We start from the raw sequence: 7,870 nt of genomic DNA, 5'->3' as shown, positions 1-7,870 counted from the left end.
CCCACGTGCGCCTCGTTGCATCTCTCGGGCCTGGCTCTCGGGAAACTGCCGATTTGGCCGTTCCCAACGGGCCAGGTCCAGGGGTGCTCTAAGAACCATGCTATGCAGGCTCAACATTGTATGCGGGCAACCAAACTACTAAGGTCTAAAAAAATGCTGCACCGCGTGGGCCTGGTCGGGCTCGAGCCCGCCAACCAAACTCGCCCTTTGTGTGGTGCAAGCAGGAGCGGATGCTCCGCTGCTGCCTTGTCCTGCATGTCAGGAACTGGCTAAGCTTATCACTGAATTTTAGGCCTAGTCTAGGTAGGCGTTGCCTTGGTTTTGCTCGTTTTTTCTCAATAAATCAAGCAACTTTGTTTTCTTTTTCTTGGGCACTCGTCTTATGCGGTGCATTCCTTTACTAGAGGTGTTCTTATAATGCTTCTTTCTAATCAATGAATTTGACAGCTCTTCTTGCCATCTGCCGCTCCTTCTGACAACATAAAAAAGGAAGAGTTGCAGAGATTTTGGCCATCGGCCGCTCCTTCTGAAATGGAATCACAACAGCTCTATTGCTGCCCTTTTAAAAAAGAGTTTCAGAGATTCAGAGCAATTCGACTAAGGAACTAGGGTTTTTACTGCACAGAAGAAACTAGGTACTGTAGCATTCAACAGGTCACTAGGGTTACAACCCAGATTACGTAAAAGACAGTCCCAAATCGGGGAAATACACTGGTGCGAGCGCACCCCATATGCAAAAATAATTTAGTGACTCAAAATAAAAAGTTGCAAAATTCGAAACATTTTTGGAATCAAGCATGATCAAGTATTGGACTCGTGCAAAAAGATCCACCAGAGAATGATTTTCATATCATAGGTCAAAGATTCGCCAAAAATGATATATATACAAGTACTATTCATGCTATATTATCGACGTAAATTTGTTTTCTTTTGCTTGAAGTCAAGGGAAGTCATTCCTTGCAAAACTTTTTATATGTGTACAATACTTGATATATTTGATTCCAAAAAAAGATTCGGAACTTTTTAACTTTTTTTGGAGTTACTAATTTATTTGGCACATATAGGGTGTGCTGGTACCCAGAGCACCAAGTTCGCTTGCGAGAGCATCCTGCCAGCCACCTCAATCGGAGGATTATATAAAAGATTACAACCCATACAACTTGGTACCAGGTGAAAAGCAAACTGTAAAGGAAAAAGGTACTCCCTCCATCCCAAAATATAAGAACGTTTTTGATACTATAATGTCAAAAACGTTCTTATATTTTGGAACGGAGGGAGTAGAAGTGAGTTGTTGGATTGGAGATTGACGCCATAGAAACCATCCGAAACACAGAGGGGGCAAGTGTCGATAAGCCACCGTTGTCCCAGCTTCGCTCGCCCACGCTCCTGCGGCGCGTCACCCCGGCGCCCGCAGCCACCGTCGCCGCCGCCGCCACCGCCCAGGTCCGCCCCCAGGACGGGTCCCCGCTGACGCCGCCCTTCCCTCCTGGTTTCTCCACCCGGTGTGCGGCCGCGGCGGGCTCGGACCCCCTCTGCCTGCCGCATCTGGAGGTCGGCTCTCCGGATCTCGCATCGCCGCTGCGTCTGCCTGCTGCCTCAGGCTCGTCCTTCGCCGCCGACTCCCATTCGGAGGATGTTGTAGTGGACTGTGGTGCGTCGCCTCGGCCACGCGCTGTCAGATTCGCCATCAATGCGGTCGTGCTGGACTTCACTCCACCACCCCCCATTCATGGCGCACACCGGCCATGCCTCAAGACGGCGCCTGCAGGAGCTTTCAAGACCGGCCGGCGGGCGGCCGGGACGTCCCGTCGCTCGAGCCCAGCGCCAAGCTCGAGCCCTGTACCTCCCGCGTCTTCCGGCGACAACTCGATGGAGGGTTGGCAGATCGTAAAGCCACCATACTGGTGGAGAGCGCTCCCCAACCACCAGCATTCAAGGCACAGGAGGGTCCTGGCTTCTTTTCCCCGTCCTGGTCGCGGCTCCTTCATCAAGCACAAGTATCGCATTTGCCACCGCTGCTTGGACAAGGGCCACTGCAAGGCTGACTGTCGGAATCCGTTCAAGTACCGCGCGTGTCGGGGGTGCGGTCACCGCGCCAGGGACTGCACGGCCTCGCCTCCCTCTTCGAGAAGCCCAGCGCCCGCTCCGGCCGCTCCCCTGGTCCCGTCGCCGACCATGCTACGTCGCGCTCCGGAGATGCCGCGCGTGGGTGACCCCGCTCTGCGTCCAGAGGAGGCGCATGTCGTCATCACCTCCACGCCTGCTATGGAGGACAGTGTGGCCACTCTTTCCAACCTGGGCGCGGTGGTGTGGCTTGGAGGCAACCGGCCCCGCGTTGACGCAGCGGAGATAAGGAGCACCATCTCCACCAAGTTTGTCATCAACCGCAACTACATCAAAGTGGTGCCGCACTTCCCGGAAGACTTCTTCGTCCTCTTCACCTTCCAGCACCACCGTGACCTGCTCACGGCATCACCGGGGAGGTTCGGCTACGACTGCCTCGACATTCATGCTGCTAAGCGGCATCTCGAGGCACATGCAGGCTCGGTGGAAGCGTACTATCATGTCCACCTCTGCATTGAGAACCTCCCGCTCAATGCCTGGTGCGACGAGGTGGCCACCCAGGTCCTCGGCCCCGACACCTTCCTCCACTACGTCGACATGGAAACCGTGCACCGGGAGCCTCCACGTTCAACCTTTGGGCGTGGTCGGCCAACCCCTCTGCCATCCCCAAGGTCCTCCGCCTCCCTGTCACCGGCAACCAGACGGCGGGCTACTCCTCGGGCCCGAGTGCCGCCGTGGGCAGGCGTGCTCTGAAGAGGCGGGTTCTAGTGCACCTCACCATGGTGGAGGATTTCACCCCTGGTGCCAACGGCGACGTCCCCAGCCGGCCACGCTCATCGCATCCTCTCACCTGGCGGAAGGGCTACATCGACGGCGAGTCCAGGATGCGCGACAACTCGGAGATGGCTGGACGGCGCAGAGATGAGGACCACGACCGCGACCGCACGGACTATGACCGTGACCGTGGGCGTAGGGGCCGTGAAGGTCGACCCTCCTCCTGGCAGGAACGCTTCTTCTGCAGCAGGTCTTGCGCCCCGGAGCGGCGCGACGACGACAACCGTCGTGACCACCGCGGCGGCCACCGCGATCCAGAGACGACCGCCGGGGGGTGGCCGTGACGGAAGACGCAGGGGGCTCGATGCGGCTACCCCTAACGCTCGCTCCATCGACCTTAGGCGGGTTCAGCGCCTCCCGGACGGCTCGGTCCTTCCTGCCTCCGGCTGGCGTGGGCGCCGCCATCCTGCTGATTGCGTGTCCAGGGTGGGGCGCCCCGGCGCTGCTGCTAGCCCAGTCACTGAAGAAACCCGCGGCCGCTCCCCGCCACCTTCCCCGCGCACCACCTCCCGTGACATCGTGGTGATCGGCTCCTCCCCTGCTGATGCTTCCTGGCTACGGTGGGCCGCCCCCTGCTTTGGGCTCAAGGCGCGACAAGCTTCGATTCGCCCGGCGTCGTCGGAGTCCCAGCTGGCTTCCCCCCGCTCATTGGGAAGCAACGTCATTGAGGTGCAGCCACCCGCTTCCCCCGCACAACGGGACGTGAAGTCATCCATCTGCAGCCGTCCTCCTCTCCTAGCAGCTGGCAGCCCCGCCGGGCTGCTCCCTCGCTGACCGTGGAGCCTGAGCCGGTCACCCCCATCCACATCCCGATGTCAAGCCCGCCTGGGAGCCAGGCAGCGTCCGATGTGCACTCCCGCTGTTTGTGGCTCCTCAGCCACCCCTGCTTCCTGCACCTAGCTCCACGCCTCCAAGACGGCCCGCGGCTCGACGGAAGACGCTGGCAGGCGTTTCGGGCTTCAACCTGAGCAGGCGCAGTCCGCGTCTTCAGACCAAGAAGAGGGCGATGTCGGTTGCACAGATGGCAGAGAGGCTGCTCTGCCAATGCATGGGCATCATCGACGAGGGCCAGCAGGTTACCGAAGAGGCCATCGGCAAGTTCGTCGCCATGTTCCAGGGGAGGCTGCCGGACATCACAATTTCTGCTCTTAGAGCGCTGTTCAACCTCGACTGCGACCTGGCGCAGGCAGTTGAAGATGCGCTTGTGGAGCATGGTGGTGAAGCTAGACCGGACCTGCAGCAGCCTGGCGAGGAGGTCGCCGAGGAGGCGGCGTAAGCTGGACGAGGCCAGCCACTATGGTCGTACTCTGTTTCCAATGATAGCTACAACCCTTAGAGTGTTCGCCTGTTTGCTGCTGGTCCTGGTGATCGCTGCTACCTGCCCTGGTGAGGCTTATGTACATGTTTGTTTGCTGTTGTCAAGTAATCCTGCTCTAGTGACGCTCCCATGTGTTCCTCATGCTAGTTCTGCCAAGCTTGACCATGTTGTAATCTGCTATCTGCTGTCAAGTAATTCTGCTCTAGTGACGCTCCCATGTGTTCCTGATGCTAGCTCTGCCACGCTTGGCCATGGTGTAATCTGCTATCAATTATGTTAGACCAAAACTTGAGTATTTTGTGCCGGAATGTCCGAGGTTTGAACTGTCCTGATCACCGCGCCACCATCCATGAGACCATCACCGCCACTCCGTGTCACATTGTGTGCCTCCAGGAGACCAAGCTCCAGAATGTCCACCCGTTCATTGCTTCTTTTCTGGGGGGGACATTGATTAAAGAGTTTTGCTCAACGCCCGTCTGTTGGCACCCGAGGCGGAATCCTTCTTCTCTGGGACGAAAATTTTGTCAAAATCCAAGATGTAAACATTGGTGCTTTCTTCCTCTCGGCCAAAGTCTCCCTATCCTCGTTGGGTGAATCCTTCAAGCTCACAACCGTGTACGGCCCGATGAGAAGCAACCTTAAAGACGGCTTCTTCCAAGAATTGGTCAGTGAGAAGCCCCACCCTGGCGAAAGGTGGTTGGTTAATGGGGATTTTAATCAAATTTACCGCGCGAGAGACAAGAACTGTGCGAACGTTGACCAAAGTCGCATCATTCGCTTCCGTAACGCCCTCAATGCATGCGAGCTAAAAGAGATACATCTTCAAAACAGGAAGTTTACGTGGAGTAATGAGCGAAACGACCCAACCTTAAGCAAGCTAGATTCCTTTTTCTGCAATGAAGAATGGGACCTGCACTTTGGCACGCATCTCCTACATGCTCTCTCCTCGTCGCTCTCCGACCATTGCCCTCTCCTCCTCGCAAATGACAAAGGGCTACCGAGGACCAAATCATTCCGCTTTGAAAACTTTTGGATCAGGATGCCCAGATTCAAGGAGCTCGTCAACAGTGCATGGAACCAAGAGGTGAACCATGTAGATCCTTACCACATCCTCTTCCACAAGATGAAGATGACAAGTCAGGTGCTTAGGAAATGGAGCAAGACAATATTTGCGCATTCGAAGGTACAAATACATATGGCCCTAGAGGTCATCCTCCGTCTGGATGTGGCCCAAGAATGCCGTCCTTTGAGTGCAGAAGAGTTGGATATTCGTAGGAGGCTCAAGCGCAAGGTGGTTAGCTTGTCCATGCTCGAGCGTGCACGGAAAAAGCAATGCTCGAGAATTGCCAATCTCAAAGATGGAGATGCCAACACTCGTTTCTTTCACCTCCGAGTCAATCATAGAAGGCGCAAGAATTTCATTCACCGCCTTAGGCATAACAATAGATGGGTCACAGAGCATGAGCATAAAAAATCCATCATCCAAAACCATTTCGCGGAGGTCACCAAGAGGGGGGCGCCCCGCAACATTGACATCAACTGGGATCACATCCCAACCCCTGCTTGCGATCTCTTTGACCTTGGGGCTGCCTTCACGGAAGAGGTGGTCAAGAAGGCGATCTTTGATATGCCGAGTGACAAAGCGCCGGGTCCGGACGGCTTCACCGGGGCCTTCTTCAAGGACTGTTGGGAAATCATCAAGGGCGACATTATGAACGCAGTCAACCATTTCTCGAGCTTGCATACATCCAACCTTCATTGGCTCAACTCCATAAACATTGCCCTCATTCCAAAGAAGGATGGGGTGGAATGCATCTCAGATTTCCGTCCCATTAGCCTCATCCACGCCATTGCCAAGATTATTGCTAAGGTCATGGCCTCCAGACTTGCACCACACATGCAGAACCTTGTCTCTAATGCTCAAAGCGCCTTCATCAAGAAGAGAAGCATCCATGATAATTTCACGTATGTGAGAAGCTTGGCAAGGAAATTCCACCGCAACAAGACGCCAACGCTACTATTCAAACTTGACATCAAGAAAGCTTTTGACTCCGTGCGGTGGGATTTTCTCTTGGATCTTCTAAGGCACTTGGGCTTCCCGAGCAGATTTCGTGACTGGGTTTCGGCACTCCTTTCCACATCCTCCTCAAGGGTCTTGATCAACGGAATTTTGGGTGACCCTCTGAAGCATGGCCGCGGTCTTAGGCAAGGTGACCCGCTCTCCCCGTTACTGTTCGTGCTGGCAATTGACCCCCTGCACCATCTCCTAAACAAGGCTACATCCCAAGGGCATCTCCATCCTCTCTGTGGTAGGGCAACGATCATCCGTGCCTCTCTTTATGCTGATGATGCAGCCATCTTTATCAAGCCCATCAAGGAGGACATCCAGTTTTTTGCTTCTGTCCTGGCTTCCTTTGGAGAGGTTACCGGTTTAGTCACTAACTGTGCTAAAAGCCTTGTCGCCCCGATTCGTTGTGAAAGTGTCGATCTTCAAGACATTCTTCATGCTTTTCCGACTGTCTGCATGTCCTTTCCAATGAGATATCTTGGACTACCATTATCGGTCAAGCGCCTCAAGAGGATCCACTTTCAGCACCTTGAGGATAAGGTGGCTGGCAAACTCCCTCCGTGACAAGGAAGACATGTTGCTACCGCCGGTCGGGCCGTCCTTGTCAAAGCTGTTCTCACTGCCATTGCCATTTACCACCTCACGCCGCTCAACATCCCAGCTAAGGTCCTTAGGAAGATTGATTCTATCCGTCGTGCCTATCTTTGGGCGGGCACCGACAAGGTTTCTGGTGGGAAATGCAAAGTGAAAGTGCTAGTTATCGACTAGAGGGGGGGTGAATAGGTGATTTTATGAAAGTCTTCAAAACATGGAAGTTTCGAAGACAAACAATAGAAACAACCTAATTGATATGCAGCGGAAGATAAACTACAACAAGCAAACCATAATCAAGTATGCAATAGCATTAACGTTCGAAGATTAATAGCAGCTAGGTAGTAGGATCAGGATGGAAGATAGTATGAAGCCAATCAACAATAGTAGTCAAGCAATGAAGTCAATCAGATAAGACGATAAGCAATGACTTCACGAAGACAAACTCAAAGTAAAGGAGGGAAGAGATAGAACCAGTTGCTTGTTGAAGACACAGGATTTGTTGGACCAGTTCCAGTTGCTGTGACAACTGTACGTCTGGTTAGGGAGGCTGAGATTCAACTCAGAAGACCGTGTCTTCACCTTATTCCCCTTGAGCTAAGGACACTTAGTCCTCGCCCAATCACTCTGGTAAGTCTTCAAGGTAGACTTCCAAACCTTCACAGACTTCATTCACCCGGCAATCCACAATGACTCTTGGATGCTCAGAACGCGACGCCTAACCGGCTGGAGGATACACAGTCCTCAAGTGTAATAAGTCTTCAGGTCACACAGACAGAAAGACTTCAGTGATGCCTAACACTCTTTGGCTCTGGGTGTTTGGGCTTTGTCCTCGCAAGTATTTCTCTCTCTCAAATGCTTCGAGGTGGGTTGCTCTCAAACAACAAAAGTCGTATATTAACTTTGAGCAGCCACCAATTTATGGTGTAGGGGGTGGGCTATTTATAGCCACTAGGCAACCCGACCTGATTTGTCTGAAATGACCCTGGGTCACT

The sequence above is a fragment of the Triticum aestivum genome, chromosome 4B (assembly GCF_018294505.1).
Source record: "Triticum aestivum cultivar Chinese Spring chromosome 4B, IWGSC CS RefSeq v2.1, whole genome shotgun sequence".
Taxonomy (NCBI): domain Eukaryota; kingdom Viridiplantae; phylum Streptophyta; class Magnoliopsida; order Poales; family Poaceae; genus Triticum; species Triticum aestivum.
The sequence above is the reverse complement of the archived record's forward strand: the minus strand, read 5'-3'. Positions refer to the sequence as shown.